The sequence below is a fragment of the Mauremys reevesii genome, linkage group 4 (genome assembly GCF_016161935.1).
Source record: "Mauremys reevesii isolate NIE-2019 linkage group 4, ASM1616193v1, whole genome shotgun sequence".
In the NCBI taxonomy this organism is placed as follows: domain Eukaryota; kingdom Metazoa; phylum Chordata; order Testudines; family Geoemydidae; genus Mauremys; species Mauremys reevesii.
The window spans coordinates 39,776,021-39,801,344 of NC_052626.1; the positions used below are offsets into that span (position 1 = coordinate 39,776,021).

The following is a 25,324-nucleotide window of genomic DNA, read 5'->3' on the forward strand; positions in this document are numbered from 1 at the left end:
GCAGCAGCAGCAGCACGGGCATCAGGACTGCACAAATCCCAGGAGCAAAGAGTTCCTTTGGGGTTTCTCCAATGAACGCTGAGTTGATCAGTCAGGAAAATCAAGTCAACCAAGCCATTTCCACCCAAGCAGGAGCCAGTAATGAGGCCCCAGTGTCACTGGATGTGGGGAGGGAACCTATCCCTTCCCATAAGCTTCTTTTGCACGCAGGGCCGGCTCCAGGCACCAGCCCAGCAAGCAGCTGCTTGGGGCGGCCAACGGTGAGGGGCGGCACGTCCGGGTCTTTGGCGGCAATTCGGCGGCGGGTCCCTCACTCACTCTTGTAGCGAAGGACCAGCCGTCGAATTGCCGCCAAGGACTGAAGCAGCGGCAGTAGAGCTGCAGATCGCGGCTTTTTTTTTTTTTTGCTGCTTGGAGCGGCAAAAACCCTGGAGCCGGCCCTATTTGCATGAACAAGTACCTCGGGGGTCCGCACAGTGGCATAGCGGGCCCCAGGCAACCTCAATCTTTGATCTTCCAAAATGAACTCTTCTCCCCAGATGACAGCATTTCCACTGCAGCAATTACATGGCAAGAGCCAGAGTAAATAGAAGCAAGCATCTCCAGTGGACACCCCTCTCTCCCCCACGTTGGAGCTAGCTGCTTCCAAATAATTGTTAAAATGAACTGCAGAATACTATTTCCGTTCCCTTTTAAAAGAGGAAGACACAAACCTTCACCTCCCCAAATACGCCCTGCCCCAATCCCACTGACCCTTGGCCAGGAGGAAACTGAGGCCACTCCAGAAGCAGACTCATCATGAGCCCTTCTGCTCCATTAAGCAAGTCCACTCAGTCATGAATGCACATAAAACAGGCACCAAGCCTCTGCTCTCAGCTATTGACAGAGCAGCAGAGGCCAGTGACACGTATGATGAGCTTTCAGTCTCTGTAACAGCAAATGAGATCTTCTCAATAGATCTCCTGGGAGATTCTTATCTGCACATGGAGCAAGTACAGTTTATCCGCTCAAGCACTACTAGTGGCATAAGGGTCAAACAGGCTGATAGCAGGAGGGGAAATAGACAAAGCTACTGGTAACAAGCCATATTCAGCCTTCTCCAGCCCCCCAACCACTCCATCAGACCTCTTCTGCTCTGGATGGGCCCACCATCAAGAGAAACATCCAACAGGATTTGAAGTCCAGGGAAAAAGCATGATTAGTAATGGGATACTGACCCTTTAACCATGTGGTCACCAGTTCAAATCTGGCCTAAGTCAGCATCTTAGGGTATGTCTACACTGCCCAATAACAAAACACAGAGTGACTCTCAGAGTCCAGGTCTATAGACTTGGGCTTGCAAGGCTTGTACTTCAACATTAAAAAGAGTAGTGTAGACACTCCCATGTGGAAACCAAGAAGGGGTGTGGGGGGAGCCTCAGAGCCTGAGCTCCAACCCAAGCATTAGAACATCTACACTGCTATTTTTAGAGCCATAGCACCAGCCCCGCAAGTCTGAATTTGTAGGCCTGATACTTGCTGCCGCGGAGGGTTTTTTGGAAGTGTAGACATGCTCATAGTGTCTTGTGTGAAATGAGCTGGTGAATCCCAGACAAGTTCTTAATGGACAGGTGATCACAACATTAAAACCCATACCAGAACTGGCACTTCTCAGCCCCTTTGTTGGCTAACTCAGCAGAGAGACTAAGAATGGGCCATTAAAACGGAACTCCCCTTCAAACTTGTAGAACTGGCCCCCCAAATTATGGCTGACACTTACTGACAGGGAGGTATGTATTGTTGCTGGCTATGTTAAACCTATTCTGTGCTTAAATAGAGACCTTCAGTCTCCAGGGACTGTCAAGCTGGCATCGTTCAACACACTAAAGTTCACTTAAGGAAAGAAGCAGTGCTTCATACACCATAAATTAATTTACTACAAGCCCTTCCCATTCACTGTTGCAATCAGTGTTCTCATCCTCTCTCTACTGATATTTAGTTTAAGCAGAAACACTTTATCCCCAGCCTTATGCGGGGTGGGACACTTCTCAAGGACAGCATATGCTCTCACCGGTCAGATTCCCCACTGTTCTGAGATCCACGACTAGCAACAAAATCGTACAGGGCCCTATTCTGTCCCTGTTTAAGCCCCTGGAAGATCTTTCAAATCAAAGGAGCTATAACTGAGAAGAGAACTGGGCTCACTGTTCCGCCATTTACTTACGCAGCTCCCATTATGTTATAGAGAAGGAGCATACCTGGAGGTTAGAACAAGGATTTGGGCACCGGTGCACCTCCATTGTGTCCTTGGCTCTATCACTAACTTGTTGTGTGACCTAGGAAAGTCCGTCCAAATCTCTATGCCTGTTTCCCCATCTGTAACAGAGAGACAGTGATATTGACCTGCCTCACCAGGGGACTGTGAGCTTGATTAATGACTTTAAAGTGCCTTGAGACTCTCAGATAGATCAGCAATAGAAAGACAAAGTATTATGAATGGGGACTCGAGCTGAGAGTTTACTCATTAAAACCATTTTGGAACTTCATGTGGAAGGGAGCATCATGACCACTGAATGGCAAGGGATTTCTTATACCAATAGCTGAGAGCTTTGACAGAATACATTATTAATACATGTTAGGGAAGCCTGTAGACTGAGGGTCACTGAGAAATGAGGTCAGTCTATGAATATGGGGAGTAAACACAGCTGTCTGAAGGTTAATACTGGTGAAATACCATCTAAACACCAACTTCATGCTAAGGGCTTGTTCCTATCACTAGTCAAGATTAATCCATTAAAGAAGGTTGTCAGTGACCCCCACTTTTGACTTCACTCAGTGCATCTCTCTCAGTTCAATAACTTTTCATATTTATGAATGAGGTCTTCCTTCCTCACACTACATTTCCCAAAGCTAATGTGTGGGTTTTTTAAAATAAATTCATAAAAAATCATCTCTTGAGAGGCTCAGATTCTCTGTTGGGATAGATGACCAGAGACACAGACAGTTAGCAAATCAGTGCAATACAGCAGACTCCCAGAGATGGAAGAGATCTATCAGGTATTATCTAAGACATGGACCAGTGTAGGATTGTTATCTATAGTTTACTCTCTAGTTGCATTGTCCAGGGCAGTTTTAAATGTCCCAAGACTCCCAGCACTTCTCTTGAAGAAACTGTTTGTCACAGCACTCGCTACTAAGAAACATTTCCTGATATTCTGTGCCTAGATTTTCCATTTCTCAGTTTTCCCCCCATTATTCCTTCATAACAATTTATAAATAGTAATAATAATTATAGTACCTTTACTATAATTTACTTGAGAGAGGAATTTGGTCCAAACATATTGAAGCCAAGATTTTAAACTTGAGTATTTAATGTTAGCAACCTAAATCTGTATTTAGGCAGCTAAATAAGTGACCCTAGTCTCAGACAATGTTACTGCTGTTATTTCTCATTTGTTTGACAATAGCAGATAGAGATCCCAACTAAGATCTGGGCTCCATTATGCTAAGTGCCGTACAGACACTTAGTAAGACAGTCCCTGCCCCAAAGAGCTTACAATCTGAATAGAGACGACAGACAAAGGGTGGCTGGGGAAACAGAGGCCCAGGGAAGGGAAGTAACTTTTCCAAGGTCACACAGCAGATCAGTAGTAGAACTAGTCCCTATGAGTATTCATTGTGGGTGATTTCCAAGCGGTGCTTAGTTAGGAGGAAAACGTTCAAGGAGGTAATTTGCACCACTGTGTACAGGGTTGCTGGATCAAAGGAGCCATCATCTGCTGAGGCTTGAGTTAGAGCACTATGCCTGGTGAATGTATGGACAGAACTCCAAGTAGTTGCTCTGTAGATTTCAGAAAGAGGGATATCTTGCAGTAATGCTACTGAGGCAGCCTGTGCCCTAGTTAAATGAGCTTTGATACCACATGGAAAAGGAGTTTCTGCAAGCTGGAGGAAGATGCAGCCAGAGACCCATTTCAAGAGTCTCTGAGAAAAGATGGCCTCATCCTTCATTCTTCCGACAAATGAAACAAACAGACAAGGAGATTTTCAAAATGTTTTTTGTCTGATCCAAGTAAAAAGTCAGGGCTCTTCAAACATTTAAAGTGTGATCTTGTCATCTGTACTGTTGTAGGGATTTGGGTAAAAAACAGAGAGATGAATTATTTGTTTCAGATGGAAGTCTGATAGGACCATAGGAACAAACTTCAGATGTAGTCAGAGGGACTTCTTGTCTCTGTTAAAGCATAAAGTATAAAGCAGGTCTGCCACATGGGCACCAAACTCATCTACCTTCCAAGCTGAAGTGATCGTTGTCAAAAAGGCCACTTTCACTGTTAAATACAGGAAGAAGGATGAATCCAAGGACTCAGAATGGTGGCCACGTAAGCGCTGCTAGTAATAAATTCAGATCCCAGGAAAGATTTAGGTCGAGGGACTGGAGGGAAAATTCTCATACCACTTGTAAGGAATTGGACTGTCATGGGATGAGTAAAAACTTAGTAGCTCTCTACAGGACGACGAAATGCGCTGATGGCCACAAAATGCATTCTCACTAAGCTGGCTGAAAGTCGTGATGTCTTTATGGAGAAGAGGTAGTCAAGAATACAGGGAAGTTCTGACTCTTTCAGAGAAAGTGATATTTCTGGCCCCACAGGGGAACACTTCTACTTAGCAGCAAACAGCAACATGTAGAAAGTTTTCTATTAGTAAGCAAGATGGATTGCACCACTTTTGTGCAGGTTCATTCTATGCCTGTTGCCCAACCAAAAACCAGATTATGAGCTGGAGGGAAGTTGGGTTGGAATGGCTGGTTCTCCCCTCATTCTGAGAGAGCAGTGTGGGAAACTATTGTTGGTGAATCACTTGCAGGGCCCTGGTGAAACAAAACTGATGGAGCAACTATCACTCTGTATTCTCCAGAGAACCTGATGTAGGAAAGGAATAGGAGGGAAGGTATACATTAACGGTTCTGACCATGGGAGTAGGAAGGCATCCCACCTGGAGTCCAGAACCTGGCTGTTGTGAGATCTAAGTATTTCTGGTTTGCTAAGGGGGAAGAGAAGTCCCAGGACAGGCACCCCCATTGTTGGAAGATTTGTTGGACCACCAAAAAGTGGAGCTCCCACTACTGGTCCTCATTGAAATGCCTGCTGAGCCTAACTGCCAGGGAATTTATGACTCATGGAAGATATACGTGAAGAGGGTGATATTGTGCTGGATGCACCAGTTCCATAGTCATACCTCTTCCCTACATAGTGATGTGATCCTTGCTCCTCACTGCCTGTTTATATAACAAATAGTGGTCACATTGTCTGACCTGATCTGGACATGAGTGGAATGGAAGATGGGTAGGAAGTGTCTGCATGTCTCATGGACAGTCCGTATCTGTAGCAGGTTGATATGAAGTGTGGACTCCTGCAGGGTCCACAAGGCTGGGGCTGTGTGTTCATCCAGGTGTGCTCCCCAACCCAGGAGAGACGTATCAGTACTTAGTCTCTTCATGGGAGGAGAGGAAGTGAAGGGGATCCTTCTATAAATGTTGTTTCTTTCCATTACGTGAGAGAGGCTCAAACTGGAAGGGAGAGGAAGACCTACTTTTCTAAGGAGTTCTTGTTCAGACTATAGACTCATTTTAACCAGGTCTGAAGTCTTCACATGTGCAGTCTTGTGAATTGGGTCACACAGGTGCATGCCACCATCCGCTCAAACAGCATCAGGGAGAGGGCTGAGGCATATTAGGGCACTGAGGTCCATCAACACCAGAAACCTGTCCAGTGGTAAGTATGCTTTGGCTATGGTCGAGTCCAGGGCTACTCCAATAAACTCTGTAGTCCATGTAGGTGTTAAAGTGGACTTTCTTGGATTTACCTGGAGCCCCAAGGACAAGCACAGGTTCAGTAGGGTAATCACTGCTATCTGTACTTACTGGTGGGGCAGATCCTGGAGGAGCCAGTCATCAAGGCAGGGAGATATGTGACAGCTGAGTCTGTGGAAGTCGGCTGCTACCACTTCCATGACTTTCATGAATACCCTTGGGGCAGTTAATAGTATCTCCTTAGGGAACCCAGATGTCTATAACCAGGAGGCTCATCTCATGACCATTGAGGTCACTAGTGAGAAGGATGCCATGTCTACTGCACTGCGTGATGCCTGTAATATAGTGACCAAGCCACTAGCCTCCCCTCATTGAGTATGGCCTGAAATTGAGGCTCTGGGGACAGTTTTTCAGAGAACTCTACCAGCCTGTTGTAATTGAAGAAGTCATACTTCAACATGAGGGCCTGGTAGTTTGCAATCCTGAAGAGGAGGCTGGCTAAATAGAATTTCTTTTGTCCCAATAGGTCCAGCCTCTTGGCTGCTTTATCTGCAGGGTGGCTTTTGGAAGGTGGAGTCTACTGTGTTAGGTTGCTTCCTCGACTACAAATGAGTTAGGGTGGGAAAATAAATATTCAGTTCCTTTAGAGAAGACAAGATACATCTTTTCAGCTCTTTTTGGGGTAGGAGCACACAGGTGGACAAGATCTGACAAAAATGTCCTTAGCCAGGTCAAAGATGACTTAATTCATGGGTAAGGCCAGCTTGGCAGGAGTCATTGAATGGAGTAAGTCAAGCAGCTTGTTTGTTGGGTCCTGCACTTCCTTCAGTGGAACCTGGAAGGTGTTGACTATGCTCCTGAGCAGCTCTTGGTATTGCCTGTAATCAGCAGGTGGAGAGGGAAAGATGGGCAGTACCACCTCAACTGGGGATGAGGACAAAGCCATAGGTGACTGCTCCAACTGTGCAGCTTGATATTCTACCAGTGTTTTTTGTCTACGTGTTGGAGGGTGAGGTTAGTATCTGCAGTATTCAGATTCCAGGACAGGATGGAAAGGTCCCAAGTGCCCCAATGTGGTCACATAGGGTCATGAGGGTAGAAAGGTGGACCATACATTGGGTACCGGTGCTTTCTTGGTGGTAAATATGGATTCTGGGTATGAGATGGTCTTCATGAAGCCCCAGAAGTCCTATCAGGACTGGGCTGTTGTGGGGAGGCTCTCGGCAGAACCACTGATACCTCCAACTCAAGAGGTGGGGCTGTTAGTGTCACCTGCATGAGTTGGAGAGAGCAGCCTGATGTCATAGCTCTATTGGAGCTGGGGTCACGGAGTGGTGGATGGACAATGTTTCGATGTCCTGTACTTACACAAGTTCCATCAGGATCAGGGTCTCTGGATCTGAGTAGATCCCCAGATCCTCTAGAAAGGTGTATCTTGGTTTTGCACTGGCTGCATCTTCAGTGTTGAGACTGACAATTCAGTCTTAGACACAAGAGTGAAACTGCAAGTGTAGAGGGTGTGGACTCCTTACTATCGTTGTGCCACTCAGAGGATGGTTTTGGAGTAGCAGCAGCTCCCAGTATCTTTTGTGCCTGCCTGATCTCACCATGAGCTCCAGGTGAACCCTGTCTAGGGAGCAGAGTCTTGCTCATACCTGAGGGAAGTAGCAATGCCACTTTCTTCTTTGAGGACTTATAAGCAAACTTCTCTGCCTGTTTCTTACCCTGGTCGTGCTTCCACATAGATGTCTCTTTCAGCTTGGCGTGGCATTCCACCAGTGCATGCAGAGCACTGCTCAACAGTTCCAGGTGATGATCTGGAGAACAAAAGGACCCTGGATCCAATTTAGGCCTCATGGCCAGCTCCATGAGGTGTCATAAGAGTTGGAACACCTGAGCCTGCCTGGTGTGAGGGAAAAAAGAGCAGCAAATCCCACATTCAGCTGGGGCATGTGCCTCCCCTAAGCAGCAGAGGGAGTGTCATGAGCGTTGCTCACCAGGAAGACTGAGGGGCAGCCACAACAAGATCTGAAGCCCCAACCTCTGGGCACAAGGTCCTGCTGTCACAGAGAGACAGCATGTGGAACTCTAGCTAGCTAACTAAATTAGACTTCAGCAAACTATCTAAAATGAAATATCTATTTACAATTATTTACAGATAAATGTGAAAAGAGGAGTGGAATCTGGGAACAGGATTCCATCCCATCTCAGATTCCATCCCAGAGCACTAGAAGAGGAATTGAAGGAGCGGGCAGTCCACATCACTACATATGTCCTCAGTTCCCAACACAAGGCGGTGTAGTGTGCAAGTACAGACCAATGGACACTGCTACTGAAGAATTTCCAGTCCTGGGTGCATGGAGCACAAGCGCATCCACAGTGAATACCCTTAGGGACCTTCACTCAGAGATGAACCAGTGGCTCCTTGTCGCTTCACAACAGGGCTATCAGTTCTGGCCCTGCTCAGAAAACATCTAATGTGCATACAGCACCAGCATGTTTACAGGGAGGGCAAGGAAAACTGCAGTGTGGTCTCAAAGGGCAGATACTTTCATTCTTTCAATCAGTAATAAACTGGACCTATTCTAACATTTATGGACCTTGGAAACTGACCTCCTCTCTCCCCTATGACCTTCCAGGTCAGAGGTTAGGCACATGGGAGGAAAGCTATGCGAATGGCAGGGGAAGGAAGCCTGCACTGCTATGGGCCATGTTTTACCTGCTCTACTAAATAGAGTTCAGTCTTTGGGGCTGCCATTCCAGCATCTTTCACCAGCACCCGATTCACAAAATAACAAAAAGAGGTGAAATTCCATGATCAAAGTAATGATGGAAGGGAATATAAAGACTGATAGGCAGTTGGGTGAGTAAGGTACAGGCCCAACAGTTCAGAAGAAAATCACCATCCCTGTGAAATTAGCCTTGTTGGATTTGCCCATCCAGAATCCAGCCCCAGAAGTTAACTTGGGAAGTGTTAAATATTCCTCATGGTGCACCCCAATGCAGGAGCATGGCTATCTCCTGGGCCTTCCAGAGCCCAACAACGCACCCTTCAGGATTTTCAAACAGCCTGTGAGAGTCCCCAGTTTCACTGGCAACTATTCACAGTCCCTCATCTTGTACTCACTCCACAGATCCCAAGCAAGGGGCTGGGACATGTGGGCTACAGTACCCACTGGGAAAATATATTAACATCTTTACTGGCCTCTCCATCCAACTGAGTGTTTTCCCCATAAAGAGGAAAGCCCATTTGTGGCTATCAAACCGGCACCTAATGGAAGCCACAAATATCTAATGACAAAGGGGCCCTTGGAACACTCTGCTTGGGCGTTACCACCAAACTGCCCACACCAAGAGCAATTGCCCTCAGACAGGCCCTGCCACCGCAGCTGCATCTCAATGAGGCCCCAGCCTGCAGCCTGTAATGGTTACCCTGGTAACAGTGTTCTGGCTGAGCAAGATATTGATTACCCTGAGGAATGAGTTTCCACTAGGAGAGAGGCTCAGATAATGTGATAACGGGAAGGGGGCCAGGGAAGAGTTTAACAGGGGAAGGGGAGGAAATCACCTTTGAGCAAGGGAGCAAGTAGTTAAATGAGAAACGTGGTTTCAGAGAGTTTGTTATGGTGCTACTGTGAACAGTGAGGCCTCCAATCCAGGAGCTCAGTACTTCTGGCACTGAGCTCCTGTTGAAGTTAGTGGAAGGGAAGGGACCTCAGCACCTTGCAAAATCAAGTGGCAGGGCTATAGTGGGGACTCCCCTCCCTCTCCTATCCTTTCCCACCACGGCAGGTGGTTGGAAATAAGTCTTCTCCCTGTTCTGATGCATTTGTCCTATCCTCCCTCCTCAGGGTAAAGGACTGCAGTGAGATCTCTCCTATATTGAGCTCTGCATATTCAGAATGGGAACTGCACACCTTCTGACTCCCCACTCCCTTGAAGCTTAACTCCCACCCCACACCCAAGATGAGATTCTTTTCAGTTTCCTTGGAAAGAATATTAGGGAAGTTCTTCCCCAGTAAGCCCCCAAACCACATGAAATAACACACCCAGTTCAGGGGTTCATCACAAATCCAAAACTGGGGCCAGGTTTGTGAGCCTTTAGGCAAAGACCAAGGCCCCTCCCACCACATGGATTCTGGGGCAATGAGTTGGATTGAAATTAACCGGTAGCTTGTTCAAAGCTTTGGGGATACAGTGGTTTTGTCTGAGATTTTCTATGAGTTTGTGATTTCACTGGAAAATTAAACTCAAAGGAAAGTGTGAAAGGTTAGGGAGGCAGAGGATATGAATCTCATACCAACCAAAGCCAAAGTAAAGTGTGTTGCACCTCTGCAAAAAAATACTGCAGAAACTGGTGCTGAGCTCTCTTTCCCTAGTATTTCTTGCAGATTTACATGTTGTGCTGGTCCTACGTGCAGCATTAACTACTGTCATTGGAGAAAGGGAAGGAAGCAGCCAAAAGAGATAAAATAATTGTAGCACCTACCTCTTATTTAACATAAACACTCCATTATGCTACAATAATGTGCCCAATCACCGCAGCTTACAGTAGTCTTCGCATTTGGAGCAGTTACTGCAGCGTACTGAAGTACCGGAATATTGGATCTGTCCCTTGGCAGGAGGAGGGGCTGCTTGCCCCCTTTGCTCCTAAGATGTCTCCCCTCTCTTAGCACACAGAGTAAGGTCTCATAATGCTGATTGCTTCCACAGCCAGTTGTCACCCTGTGGCACTGATTCTGAAACCCAGTGACAAAACACCTGCCCCAATCTCCAGCATCCTCCCTGGTAATTTTCAAATGAACCACCCTTCATGCAGGTTGTGGTTCCCATCCAGCATGCTTGACACCAGCAGGAACTGTACCAAGATGCATCTGTACAGCAGGGCGGCATGCCACGGGGGGGCACTCTGCCGGTTGCCGGGAGGGCGGCAGGCAGCTCTCGTGGACCTCCCACAGGCATGCCTGCGGAGAGTCCACTGGTCCCACAGTCCGCTGGTCCTACGGCTTTGGTGGACCTGTGGGAAGTCCACCGGAGCCGTGTACCAGCGGACCCGCTGCAGGCACGCCTGCGGGAGGTCCACCAGAGCCGCGGGACCAGCGGACCCGCCGCAGGCACACCTGCGGGAGGTTCACCGGAGCTGCCTGCCGCCCTCCCGGCGATTGGCAGAGCGCCCCTCGCGGCATGCTGCCCCAAGCACGCGTTTGGCATGCTGGGGCCTGGAGCCGCCCCTGCGTACAGCAATGCTTGGAGCACCTGACTATCCCCGCAGGGAAATAGCTGCCAGCCTCATCTAGTAATGGTTAATATCCACAGCATGAATCTGGGAATTCCTCTGCCTCACTGGAGCTGCCAGCTCAAAGTTCCTAGTGTGGTTTGACATCTAACTTTACTGATTAATGGTTTGAAAAATGCCCTGAGCCTCTGGGCTCTCAGTTCTTAAGGAGTGCAGATTCTGGGTAAAAACAGTTCATGATATGTATTGTATTTTTTCATAGCTTATATCTGGAGAAACCACTGAGAGCAACAAGACTAGAGCCTCCTACTTGTCCTCTTCTAGCTATATCTACCTAGGAATTTACATGACCTCCCCATGACCATAGTATCTGAGCATCAGCCAAATATTCAAAAATAGAAACAATAACACCATTGCTTCCATATGACCTAGATGTTTCCATATCCATCCAGCCTAGAAAAGGGTCTTCTCATGCCAGCAGACCCTGCCCCCTGTCGACTTGCATTATACTGGACCCATGTTAATTTTTTTCTCTATCTCCAAACTCTGTTATCACTCAGGGACTTTGTGGTAAGGTTAAAATCAGGCCTTAAAACCTCCATTATTTCATTAAGGGAGCAGCTCTGATGGTCACTCCCAGCCAAGCATTGGGAGAACTTGGCAGAAGCCATCTAGCAGCAGATGAGCCACAAACGGCTTAGGTCTGTGAAGCAACCAAAAAAAAATCAGATTCTTTTCTGGCTGAGATCCTCCGTACTTTGCAAAAATCAGACAGGGAATCTCCTGAGAATAGGACTTTTTAAAAAAGAGATTTCCTGAACCTCCGACAACCAGTTAATTCAGAACCACCTCCAATATGGCCTTTTTGGCACTTTTGACTCTTCTTGGTCAGGATCTATATATGCAGAGGCATGGCAGTAATAGAACAGAATTATTTACATTGTTTCCAAGCCTCAGATTGTGTTTGGATTACCTTTTGGGCCAAGGTTCTGGTCCATTTTTTAACCAAAACAGTTGGCCATCCCAACTGCAAAGAGAGGCAATAGGCACAGGGACAGAAAAGCTCCAGGAATGCCAGGCTACCAAGTTTTGTGCAGCTCCATGTGCAATATTTTATGCTAACTGTTTAATGAGCAAATTTGTGTATTTCCTAATAGTCTGCATGTAACCATAAACTTCAGTGTTAAAAAACTGTGTACACTGAGTGGTGGTGAAAGGCAGCCCTAGTAAATAAAGTTATTTATTATCGCAGCAATAGCAAAGCAAGCTTCCCCCACACATTTTCCTGCCAGTATCCCTCAACCCTGAGATGGGCTGTGGGGACTTCCTTTAGGGAAAACGGGACTTCAGTCTCTATGAACTGTGCAGTTCTTGCTTTCTCTGCTGGGTCTGCCAATTAATGTAAGGCATGATTGAGAGTTTGTAGGGCAGAAGCTAGAAACTGAAACCCACCAAACCCATCCCATAGGGGCTTACTAAACATCCATTAGATGGCAACTGCTTTTGATCCTTATTGATTCAAATCACAGACCTACAGATAAAATAGTTTTGTAGCTTGTTAGCAATGTCATAAAAACATAAGAACAGCCATACTGGGTCAGACCAAAGGTCCATCAAGCCCAGTATCCTGTCTTCCAAAAGTGGCTAATGCCAGGTGCCCCAGAGGGAATGAACAGGTAATCATCAAGTGATCCATTCCCTGTCATGCATTCCCAGCTTCTGGCAAACAGAGGCTAGGGACACCATCCCTGCCCATCCTGGCTAATAGCTATTGATGGACCTATTCTCCATGAATTTATCTAGTTCTTTTTTGAATCCTGTTATAGTCTTGGCTTTCACAACATCCTCTGGCAAAGAGTTCCAGAGGCTGACTGTGTCTTGTGTGAAGAAATACTTCCTTTTGTTTGTTTTATACCTCCTGCCTATTAATTTCATTGGGTGACCCCTAGATCTTGCATTATGAGAAGGAGTAAATAACACTTCCTTATTTACTTTCTCCTGAGGCATCCAGTCCCTCATACAATGCTAACGTCACACCTTAGATACTGAGGCTTTCTTTCTGCAAAGATGACTATTAAAATGAGTTCTGACCTTTTGGAGCTTACATAGACATGATCTTGCATTCTCTGGACACATAGGCAAGGTCTTCTACCTGCTGTTCTCCTGTCTTTAAAATACATGAAACCAAATGCCCCACCCTTAAAGCTGTTCTTAAAGGGACAGCTCCCATTAACCAAAATGCAAAACATAAAAAATACAACAATAAAGCAAACACCACCATATCCAAATTCACTTATAAATACTCTGTTTTGCAATATAAAATCATTTCATCAAGTATAACTGTTTAAGAGTTGTGACGTTATTGATATAAATTGGGACCATATAGAACATGGGTTGCAACCAAGGTCCTGTAGTGGCACCAAATCTTAGGTAAAGGGGGTCATCTAAGGTGTCTAAGACCAGGTTATGGGTTGCTGGTTATGATTATGCTGTCTGTCTGTCTGTGTATCATTTTGTAGTTGAAGTTATAAGTATTGGCTCTGTACTGTCTGTATTTTATATTGTGCTCTGCTGCTGGTGATATCCCAGACAAGTTGGTGTTAGCTCTGCTTAGCCTGCTTGATGGCCCATTAAGGACCATCAGCTACACAATTGACCCATGGAGAGAAGGCAGACACACCTTGTGACTCAGCAAAGTATGCAGGGACTGGCCCATGTGACTCCAGACTCCATTTTGCTGTAATTTTCCACAGTAAGGACAAAGAGCTTCTTACACCTGGAAAAGCCTATATAAGGCTGATGCCTTATCTCCATCTTGTCTTCAGTCCTGCTTCTTACCTCTGGAGGGACTTTGCTACAAACTGAAGCTCTGCACAAAGGACTGACTGACCCATCCCAGCGGGGGATGTACTCCAGAGACTTGATTTGAACCTGCAGTTTACTCCATCACTGCTGCAAGCCTGAACTAAGAACTTTGCCATTACTGTATGTAATTGAATCCATTTAACCAATTCTACCTCTCATCTCTACCTTTTTCCCTTTGTAAATAAACCTTTAGATTTTAGATTCTAAAGGACTGGCAACAGCGTAATTTGTGGGTAAGATCTGATGTGTATATTGACCTGGGTCTGGGGCTTGGTCCTTTGGGATCGAGAGAACCTTTTTCTTTTATTGGGGTGTTGGTTTTCATAACCATTCACCCCCAGGATGGTGGTGATACTGGGAGACTGGAGTGTCTAAGGAAATTGCTTGTTTGACTTGTGGTTAGCCAGTGGGGTAAGACCGAAGTCCTCTTTGTCTGGCTGGTTTGGTTTGCCTTAGAGGTGGAAAAACCCCAGCCTAGGGCTGTGACTGCCCTGTTTGAGCAATTGGTCCTGATTTGGCACTCGCAGTTGGGTCCCACAAGAGTCCTCACAATATTATTATTATTATTATTTATTTGCATTACTGTACTGCCTAAGAGCCCCACTCATGGACCAGAACCCCAGTGTGCTAAATTAAGAGGGAATCACATAACCTTTTCTCCCACACATGCATCATCATAAGGGTATAAATCGGCAGCCTTCAGATCCACAATGGTCTTTCACTTCAGATATAGGAGTAACCGGTGATGCAATAGCTGATATCCTCTATGTGGACCAGCAGAGAAGTACCCCAGAGAAGTAGAGGGTGGGGGAAGACTCCAAACAGCTACCTTGCTTTCCAAGCCATCAGAAAGCTAAGCTTTCACACTGTCCCCACCAAGTCTCTGATGCCACAGTAATCAGTGCAGCATCAGAACCTAGAGAAACAGGAGTCTCAGCCAATGCTCTCCCTGCCTTCTGAACCTTCAGCTCTGTGCAGATTTATTCAGCTTTGATACCTGGAGTCGGCATTTGATTCTGACAGTTTGAAGTTTCTGAAACCCACAGAGGCCAATGGCTGGTGAATTCTGTGTCTCCAGCCAAGTCACTCAAGAACTAACTTACAAGATGTATGTAGGTTGCTTTCTTAAACTCAGTGTTACCTAGACACACCAGCTGGGTGGAGAGGCCTGAATTCCAAAGTGGGCCATTACTCATGCAATTCTGTCCCTTCTGGAATTCAACCAGAGATCATACTCACAGCAGGAAAGTGCCTGTTTTCAAATAGATGGCAAACTACACATAAAGCAGCCTCTTCAGATAACTCTCATGTCTCCATACACACCATGGTAGCTTCTCTGATCTCCCCAGAAAGAGTTCCATCTAGGGCTGCCAACTTTGTAATATTTAAACCAGACACTACAGCAGTAGTTCTGGAACCTCACTGCCCCACCTCTTCCTCACGAGACCCCACCCCTTCCCTGCCTCTTCCTCCAAAGGCCCCATATCTCCCATTCGTTCCTCTTCCCCCATCCCCCCATCACTCACTGATCTTCCCCTCTCCACCCCCTATGCCCAGGTCATGAAGGACGAGTCAGGGCTGGGAGCTGCAGCCATCCAACACAGGTAGGAGGCGGCCCGGCTGAGTAGGGACTGGTGTGGGTGATGACGCAGTGCCTCCCCTGCCCACAGTAACCAGACTTTAGGTGTCCAGTCAGTAGATCTGACCGGACACTATCCTTTTTGACTGGACTTTCCCATCAAAAACCAGACACCTGGCCATCCTAATTCCATCTAGTCTTTCTGGTAGCCTTACTGCTTTCCCCACTATATAAGGGGTGATTATTTGTAACTGTATTTGTTTCTTAAGACTAATGTGAGACAATGAAGGGGAGTGACAGAAACTGTTTTACATCATGATCAGCTTCAAAAATGGAACCCCACACATAACAATATGCAAGAAACCCATGGATCACCACACCTACCTTCACAGATCCAGTAACCACCCAAAACATACCAAGAAATATGTTACCTTAAGCCAGGCACTCAGATACCACAGAATATGCTCGGAGGAGAAAATCCAGGGTATACACCTTAATACACTTAAATCACCTTCACCAAACAAGGACACTCCACCAGAGAAATACATCACATCATGCAATGAAACCCACAAATACCTCAAGAGAACCTGCTTCAATACAGGGAAAAAACCCTCCAATAGCACACCCCTAGCTGTCACCTACCACCCCAAACTGGAACTCATATGAGTATCATTAAACAATTATAACCCATACTAGATAGGGATCACATCCTAAAATAAATCTTTCCTGAACCCCCTCTTCTGGCCTTCAAGCAACCCCCCAACCTCTCCAAGCTCATCATCAGAAGCAAGGTCCCCTGAAACCAGGACCCACAAACTCAAAGCGACACCAGACACTGCCAGAACAACAAATGCAAAACCTACGGACATTTCTCCACTGCTACAATGACCAACACACCTCGCAACACATCTCTCAAGATTCAGGGGATCGACACATGCCTATCCCCTCATCCAGTGCATTAAATGCCCCAATAACAACTATATAGGTGAAACAAGACAATCTCTATGCTCTGGAATGAATTCACACAGAAGAATGATTAAAGACAAAACCACCATATCACCCATTGGCAAACACTTTTTACAAAGCAATCACTCCATATCTGACCTCTCAGTCCTCGTCCACACCTTTAAAAGATGAGTCTGGGAACTTAAATTAACTCTGCTAAACACCAACAATCATGCATTTAATAAAGACATTGGATTTATGGCTCATTACAACAATCTGTAACCCACTAATCCTCCTTTGTCCTGTGAATGAAGAGGTGTTAACTGCCCACTTCACCTTGAATTGTCTCTTGCAACATGTGTTAACTCCTTACTGTTCCACCTTGTATTTAGCTGTGACCCTCTGAGTACTTTCCCCAGACCTGAAGAAGAGTCGAAAGCTTGTCTCTTTCACCAACAGAAGATGGCCCAGTAGAAGATATTACCTCACCCACCATCTCTTACACAACTCTTGTCAATTCTGTGAATGGCTCCAGCCAGGGCTAACTGTCTCTGCTCAAGAGGTCCAGTGATGGGCTGGCAGGGATGCTGCAAGACGGGATTGAGATGCATTGGCAGAGCTGAGTGTGGGAAACCCAGGACCAGAATAAGAGGGGGGTGCAGAGGAGAGTTGAAAAGCACTAGAAGAGACGTGTGAAGGAAGCCCAGGCCTGGAACATAGTGGGTGCTACAGGGCAAGATTGATTGCAATCAGCAGTCTTGTGATTCATGGAACCCCTATTTAGATATGGAAATTTTTACATGGCTTCTTAAGTTCCCTTTAAGATTTATTTTCATTTTATGACTGTTTATATGGAAAATTCTGATGCTGGTTTCAAGCCCTCTAGCTTGATTCACCTCTCTGGGTAAATCAAGATATTTATGCACCATAGTCCAGTTCTGCCCCTTCTAATGCCAAAGCACCTGTCCTGTCTCTCTCTTCCCCAGATTAATCTTTCTGCAAAAGAGTTTGCTGGAAATGTCCAGCACACTGGCCAGCTAGCTCCCATCACTCATACAATGCAGACTTGGCTGTTCAAATCAATATTCATTAGCAGGTGGAATGAGCTCATTTCATACATGTTCTAATTAGACAATAGAGATTATTACAAAACACCTGCAATGTTTGTAATCATTTAAAATAATGAGAATCAATATTAGCTTCCAAAGGCACCATATGGTAAACGCTCATTCCAGGCATGTGGTCCCTGATAGGCTTTCAATGTTTCAAAAATTATCATTAACATTTTTTAATTTGAAAGAACTTACTCACAGTTAATGAATCGGCTGCCGGTTTGTCCTCTGCACGTTGACCGTGTCTAAAAGCCGATTTAATTGCAATCCTCCTCATCCAGATTTGAAGGACATGCTTCCTTGGTGGATGATTCTATCAGACCAAACCCACCAGCAAAATAACTTTCTCCACCTCTGTAGTGCCTTTTATCCAAGGATCTCACAGCCCTTTGCAAACATGTATAGCAATGTAGCCTCACAACATAGCATAAAGAAGCAAATCCATGGCCCTCTAGGGACTTCACACCACTGAATATGCATGCTCAGCATGGCAACCCCGAACTTCGCAGAGACAGTACTAAGATTCCCATGCTCCATAAGCACCGGCCCCCGTCATTTGGATTATAGGAGAAGCTCCATTTGCTATTAGCTGTATAGAGCATAGGACACACAGTTGAACAGTTCTGATTTAATCCAGTAAAAGACCATGTGCTCTCTCTCATACACACACCAGTTCATTACAGTTTATATAAATATGGAATATATACATATGCTTAACCTCAACAATAAAAATTAAAATACTGTATATACAACTATTCCCCACTTATCTGTGTGCGCATTATTTAACAGAGATTGTCAACTCTTCAGGGCTTTGTCTTCTTTTTCAGTAAAGCAGCATGCACATCTAAGGTACGGTAGAAGTAATAATAAATAATAAAGCAAATATAAATATCCCTGTGAGGTAGCTATTATTCCACCTATTTTACTCAGGGCAAACTGAGACACAAGACAAGTTAAGTGACTTGCCTAAGGTCACACAGCAAATCAATGACTGAGTTGGAAATAGAATTCATGTCTCCTGACTCCCAGTTCCCCTGGTCTCACCACTGGGTATACACCATGGGAACATGAAATCTTGCCCACAGTCTAGATGACTGAAGCTTAAGGCTGTTTCAAGTTCTCTCTCATTCAAAATTGGTTCACCCTAGCTCATTTCATTCTCCTGAAATACTGCATAGAGAATAATAATATTTTTCAAAGGCCATTAAGAGCAGCCAATTGATAACACAGTCCTACAGCATGGAAACATGCATTTAATCTCAGTGGATGGCAAGCAAGTCAAAAGCTTCCTGTACTCGTTTAACTATTACAGTCCCCCAGTTTGCACTGGGCAGCTTCTCTCCTAGAAAGCACTGCAGCCAACTTAGTGTTTGAATCCTGGGAGGCCTGAGACAACTGAGTAGGAGACCGATGAAGCTGGGCAACCTCATTTCTTTGGCTCCAACTTGGTGAAGGTTAAAAATGAAATTGGATTTGGAAACAAATCTAAATAAATTTTAAAATGAAATGAAATTAAATATCAATCTAAGTGTCCACTGATTCTGTTTCCAAACAGATTGGGCTTTGGATGCCTACAGGGTTCAGGGACAGTCCCAGAGGCAGAGAGGGACAGATCAGAACACAGATCATCCTACAGGGGGTTTTGCTGCTAACGAATAATTAAATAATATGACATTTATCTGTCAACTTTCATTCCAACTGTTTTATTTACAACGTTTGATTCACTTCACCCCTCACTAAAGTGCAGCCACTTTCTGCCATACTACACAGTTGTTTAGGACAGGAAGTGAAGAATATGTTGCATCCAGCTAAACTGCAGGACAAATGTAGGAAGGTCTGAGTGTAAATTTAACCAAGGCACCAATGCGAATATCAACTCTTCTTGAAAGTGGCCTGGGATCTTTAATGATCATAAAGGGTCAGGGCCTCAGTGTTATATCTCATCTGAAATATGGCACCTTCAGCCACATAAGGCCCCCTAGCATCACGCTGACACATTAGTTCAAGCCCAAGTCAAGAACTGAAAGACAAAGTCTAGTAAATAATCAACCTCAGGAAAGATTCTGCCCTGGCAATAAAAACAGGAATTTTTCCATTTTTGAAATTTGTTTTTTGAAATTTTGAACAATGTCAACATTCCAAGAGACTATTTCAATCACCGAAACAACTCAAGCAGCTCTGCAGGTGGTCACAAATATTTCAATGAAAAATGTAATCAAGTTTTTACGGATCTTTTTCCCCAATGAAAATTAGATTTTCATGAAAATGTCTGTCAAAAACTTGAAATTAGAGATATTTTGACCAGCTCTTCTCCAGCCCCCATACACAGCTCCAGTGATATGGAGCAGAATTCTCCTGGTCCAGGCATGGGGCCAGGCACCTGTACTCTGCTGCCTCACAAGCCCCAGTGTATGGGGCACACCAAAGACAGGAGGAGAGAGAGTGCCTGGAGTATGCGTTGCACTACAGCCCATAAGCAGCCTGAATTGCGCCCGAGAAGCCCAGAATATGGAGGGCACCAAGGTGGTATAAAGCCACCATTGCCCTCTCTCCTGCAACCCTGTGAATTCTGTGTTGCCACTCCAAGAGGCACAGCACAGGATTGGATGCAGCACATCTTTCAGGACTGAGGTTTCCCCAAGTCATCATCCACATGAGAGTTCTGATCAGCTCCAGAGCTACTTCATTTTGTACTAACTAACAAGATCACAGCCCAAAGTGGGATATAGCCTGAGGAATACTCTTTCCATGAAAGAGGAAAGGAAAAAAAGAATCTGAAAAAGAATCACAAGCAGAAGTTATAGTGGGGTTTGCCCACAGAGAAGTAAATTCCCAGGGTTTCCAGCTCCCTTTATTTTTGAAAATATATGGACTGTTGCTTTAAATCATCCTGGTGAAATACTGCCAGCTAGAGAGGCTGCAATCAGGAATTCTCTGGGCATCGGTATAGTCACTGTGATCATAATTCACAGCAATTCATAAACTTTTTCAAAATGCTGTGAACATATCTTCAGGGGGTTAATAAAACAGCTTTCCAGTCCTCTACCTCCTTCCATTGATAACTTATTTAAATTGTAATTGCCTGTAATGTGCACCCTATATCACATTACTACTTATGCTACATGCAGTCTCTGGGGCCATCAATCACCCCAGGCTGTCAGCAAAGTCCTTGTTCTTGCCCTACTATCGTAGCCAATGCACTGCTAATGCTCGAGACATCGTGCCCAAATAAAAGTGACAACCCGCACCCACTCCAGCCTGTCTTTATTATTTGGGATATTTCTTCTCCCCCAAGCCCCAGCCAGCCCACTACAAACAAATTAATTGTACAGCATATATTTCCAGGAGACCTATACGCATGTTTCACACTGAAGACACCATCAAAGCCCATTTTATCTGCTGTGCAGAAAACTTGGAGTCTGACTCTCATCATGTTTATCCCAGTTTTCCACCAGTGACTTCAGCAGCCTTATTCCTGATTTACACAAGTGAAAATGAGGGCAGAACAACAGCACTGGAGCACAGATGGCTGCTGGACTGTTTTGGGGAAGCAGGTGCATTTGGGGGAATATTTCACCTCCTGTGGCAGGGGAAAACAGTAAAGTGAACTGTCCCTCCCCCTGATTATATAGGCACCTAAAAGCAAACAGCTGATATCATAATAGGAGAGAGAGTGGGTGCTATACTAGCTTCCCTGGCCCAGTGCTCTGCCCACTGCACCTCAAGCCTGATCTGCAGCACCATATTTTACAGCACCCCCAAGCATGCTAGATTCTCCACAGTGTAAATGTGACGTGGTCTGTGCCCTGAAGACCTTGCTAACATGTTGGAACAAGGGAGTAACAAAACACCAGGGAGGGGCTGGTAGTGAGGAGAATATGCAGGGTCACGATGACCTGGTTACTCAGCACATGCTAGTGCACACCACAAAGGGTTCGTTGGTTTTAAATAAAGTGCCTGAACTATTTTTGTAGGTATCATGGCACCTCCTCCTTCTCTCGAGCTGCACACACAGCTCTGCCGATGCACCTTAATCCTGACCTGCAGCTTCTCCTGCTATTTCAGTCCTGGGCCCCACACTAGTCTTTCAAAGCACCCTAATTTTGAGCTGCAGCAACACTAGACTTCCTGGTTCTGGGCCTCATCTAAGCAGAGGATGACAATGAATAACAACACATATTACCGTGTAATACCGTTATGGTCCTACTCACCTTCAAAGCACTTGACAAACATTCCGTTTTATCTATGCAGCCTCATCCATGCGCATAGCACTTTAGAAGCAAATTAATCCTCACAACACCTCAACGAGGTACAGTATGTATAGCTCCATTTTATAGATGGAAACCAAGGCAGAGACTCTGACTTGCTCAAATTCACAGGAGGAGTACGAGGCAGAACTGGGATTATTAAAACTCAGGGGTTTCTGCTCAGAGGACGTCTCTCTCTCAAACCATGGGGCTAGTTCTGCAACGTGGACAAACATTCACTAGAGACTAACACAGCCCAAGCCTGACGTCCTTTTACCCTCACAACTTCCACCAACTCCTGCAGGGTTGTTACAGCAGAACTGAGGGGTAGCCCAGCTGAGTGGATAGGTCAGTGTACTCATAGAATATCAGGGTTGGAAGGGACCTCAGAAGGTCATCTAGTCCTACATCAGTTCTATCTTGCCTCTGCCACTGACCTGCAAGTCATGCCACATCTCTGTACCTCTGTTTCCCCTCCTAACCCTTGTCTGTCTTTTGCATTTAGACTGTAAGCTTTTGGGGGCAGGGACCATCTCTCACTGTTTGTTCATTGCCTTACACAATGGAGCTGCTGCAATATACAGCAGAATAATTTGGCACATTTAATATTGTGCCACCAAATCCGTGGCACCTGTGATCTCACGCCTCTAGTGGCACAAACATGCTCTTTCTTTCATAAAGCCACTCCTTTCTTCAAGGGTGTGGGGTGATCGCAACTGGCCCAAGCCCCAAGGAGAACTTGGTGGTCTCAGCCTAAACATTGTCTTATTTTTTGCAAGCGCCTGACAAAGTGAATTGCTTGTGAAAGGGAGAGACAGCCCTCTCCTGTGACCAAGAGTGGAGGAGCTGATCAGGGCATATAAGGTCCAGATCCACCACTGTTTTAACACCCAAATAATTCAAGGCTTGTGTACTACCCCGAGTCATACAGACTGTCCCTCAGCCTAGCTGCCCACTGTCCTAAATTACTGAACTTTCCAAACGAAGCTGCCCAGCCCAACCTAGCTTCTTATCATTATTTCTGTGCTGCTGTCAGATATGCTGCCTCTGAATTCCTGCTCCATCCAGGGCTTGCTTGCCTTGGTGTTTGGAGCCCAAGAGTTCTACCATCCTACATTTATTTGATCTTGGAAGTGCTGTAGCTCTAGCAACAGCCTCATTAGCCAGTCTAGCACATGTAGGTAAAGGGTATGCTGGAATGCACCATACACATCTACACACCTACACACTGGACCACTGAGGCCTTCAGAGAAATCAGGAAAACAGCTCTAGATCAGGCCTTGAAACAAACAAGGTCTGAGATCTAACAGATAAGAACAGAAGAACGGCCATACTGGGTCAAACCAAAGATCCATCTAGCCCAGTATCCTGTCTTCTGACAGTGGCCAATGCCAGATGCCCCAGGGGGAATGAACAGAACAGGTAATCATCAAGTGATCCATCCTGTTGCCCATTCCCAGCTTCTGGCAAACAGAGGCTAGGGACACCATCCCTGCCCATCCTGGCATTGATGGACCTATCCTCCATGAATTTATCTAGTTCTTTTTTTAACCCTGTTATAGTCTTGCTCTCCACAACATCCTCTGGCAAGGAGTTCCACAGGTTGACTGTGCGTTGTGTGAAAAAATACTTCCTTTTGTTTGTTTTAAACCTGCTGCCTGTTGATTTCATTTGGTGACCCTTACATGATGCACAGGAGTCCAAGCTGGAACCTGAAAGTTGAAGCTGGAAAACAGCCCAGCCTTCAATCCCTCCACACAGAATACAACATGGCTCCCACATTTTAGATCAAACCCGTACACTGATACTGGCTCCAAAGCAGCCAACACTGTCTGAGTTAGTAGCAGGGGGACATAATGGCTGAGAAGGGTCTGTCCAGCAGCTTAACAAACATGTTACAGCTAACCTCCTCAGTCCTCCTGGATTCTCTCCTTCTCCCATTCCTAGTGTTCCTTTGGGAGACGGACAAATTCTCACATACCTGGGTTCAAGGAAGCAGATCTTCCTCACTCTAGCAAACATCATGCTAGAGAAAGTGAAAAGGGATGGGATGATGAACACATTTCTTAGGGAATCTTCCCCTCCCCTCTTCTCCCACAAGGGAAGCTCTTGAGAGCATACTTGGTCACAAAGGGGTTGATCCAGAAGGTAACCGAGCATCCTCAATTCCTGCTGAAATCAGTGGGGTCATGAGTGCTCAGCACCTCTCTGGATCAGGCCCCAGACTACATTATTAGCTATCGAGGAAGAGGCATTAACTGAAATTGGATCTCCTCCTCCTCCCATCACTTAAGACAAATAACTTATCTTCTCAGCGAACCTGAAGTGTACAAAATTCCACAGACTGCTTCTTAAACAGGAGACTTAACATTTCTGGGCAGGACTTCTTCAGAATAAGATTGCTTTCTTTCTGCGACTTACATTACCAGACAGTCCGTTATTAGCCTGATATTTTATCTCTGACAATGTGAGAAATATTGCTGCCATAAACCCTGCTGCCCTTAGTAAAAGCTGAACTACTTGGTGAAAGCTAATAAAGTGAGGAACAATGAAGGCAATTGCCAATGAATACTTGAGCACCAAACAAGGCAGCACGTCTCTCTCTCTCTCTCTCTCTCTCTCTCTCTCTCTCTCACACACACACACTTCCTTCTTCATCTGACTCTCAGACACAAAGAAGAGGGAATCACATGGAGAGAAATCACTTCCAAATTGTACGGTAGGGAGCAATTGTGCATTGGCAGTGAGACGGATTAGATGGTCTTTTCCATCTTTAATTTTTGTGATTCATATCCCCTTTTTAAGACCAGCATCCTGTTTAGCTTCCTGAGAAATAAGTTCTACTCTTTTTGAGGATGCTGGTGAAGAGTTGGGGGGAGGATGTCTAAATGTACAGCATTGACACAAGACAACTTTCTACTGTATTTTTCATACCAACTCTACCCCAAAACACTTCACAGACTCAAAATGAAACATCTACAGAGCTACAGACTAACAGAGGGGGATAGGAGTGAACAGAAATAAAAGTGAGATACAGGAAGGCTGTTTTAGATGACAGAAGGCTCTGATGCTAACAGTAACAGGACTGTATGAAGGGAGAGGAAAGCTAGAATTAAGCAGAGGGAGCAGGGACGGGAGCAGAGAGAGACAAGGCCCCTGAGATCAGCTGGGACAAGTCCACATAGGAGTTGAAAAATGAAGGCAATTTTGAGCTTAAGGACCTTACTGAAGCAATAATGCTACCTCAAAGGGTGCTGGATTCAAGCTTCCTCGGAGACTCATTCACTCTCCCTTTCTATCCTCACATTCCCCATAGGGCTGAGTTGGGCTGCTTTTGCTGTCAGTCCCCAGTCAAAACACTTGGGGAATGGTGCTAACAGAGAGTCTGGTTCTCCATTCACAGCAATGTAAATCAGGAGTACCTAGATATGAAGACATGGGAGCTACACAAGTGTAAAACCAGAGTGAATGAGTGGAGAAGCAAGTTAAGAATGTTTTCAAAGGAGGATGCCCAGGCCTGGAACTCCCTCCTTCTCAGGGTCTGTC

The 25,324-nt window shown here is 45.5% G+C and overlaps 1 protein-coding gene across 7 annotated transcripts in view; it reads right to left on the reverse strand.

Moving 5' to 3' along the window:
* The window catches only part of NRXN3 (neurexin 3), a 1,505,977-nt gene that overhangs the window by 1,234,185 nt on the left and 246,468 nt on the right, over positions 1-25,324 (reverse strand). The window lies entirely within an intron of this gene.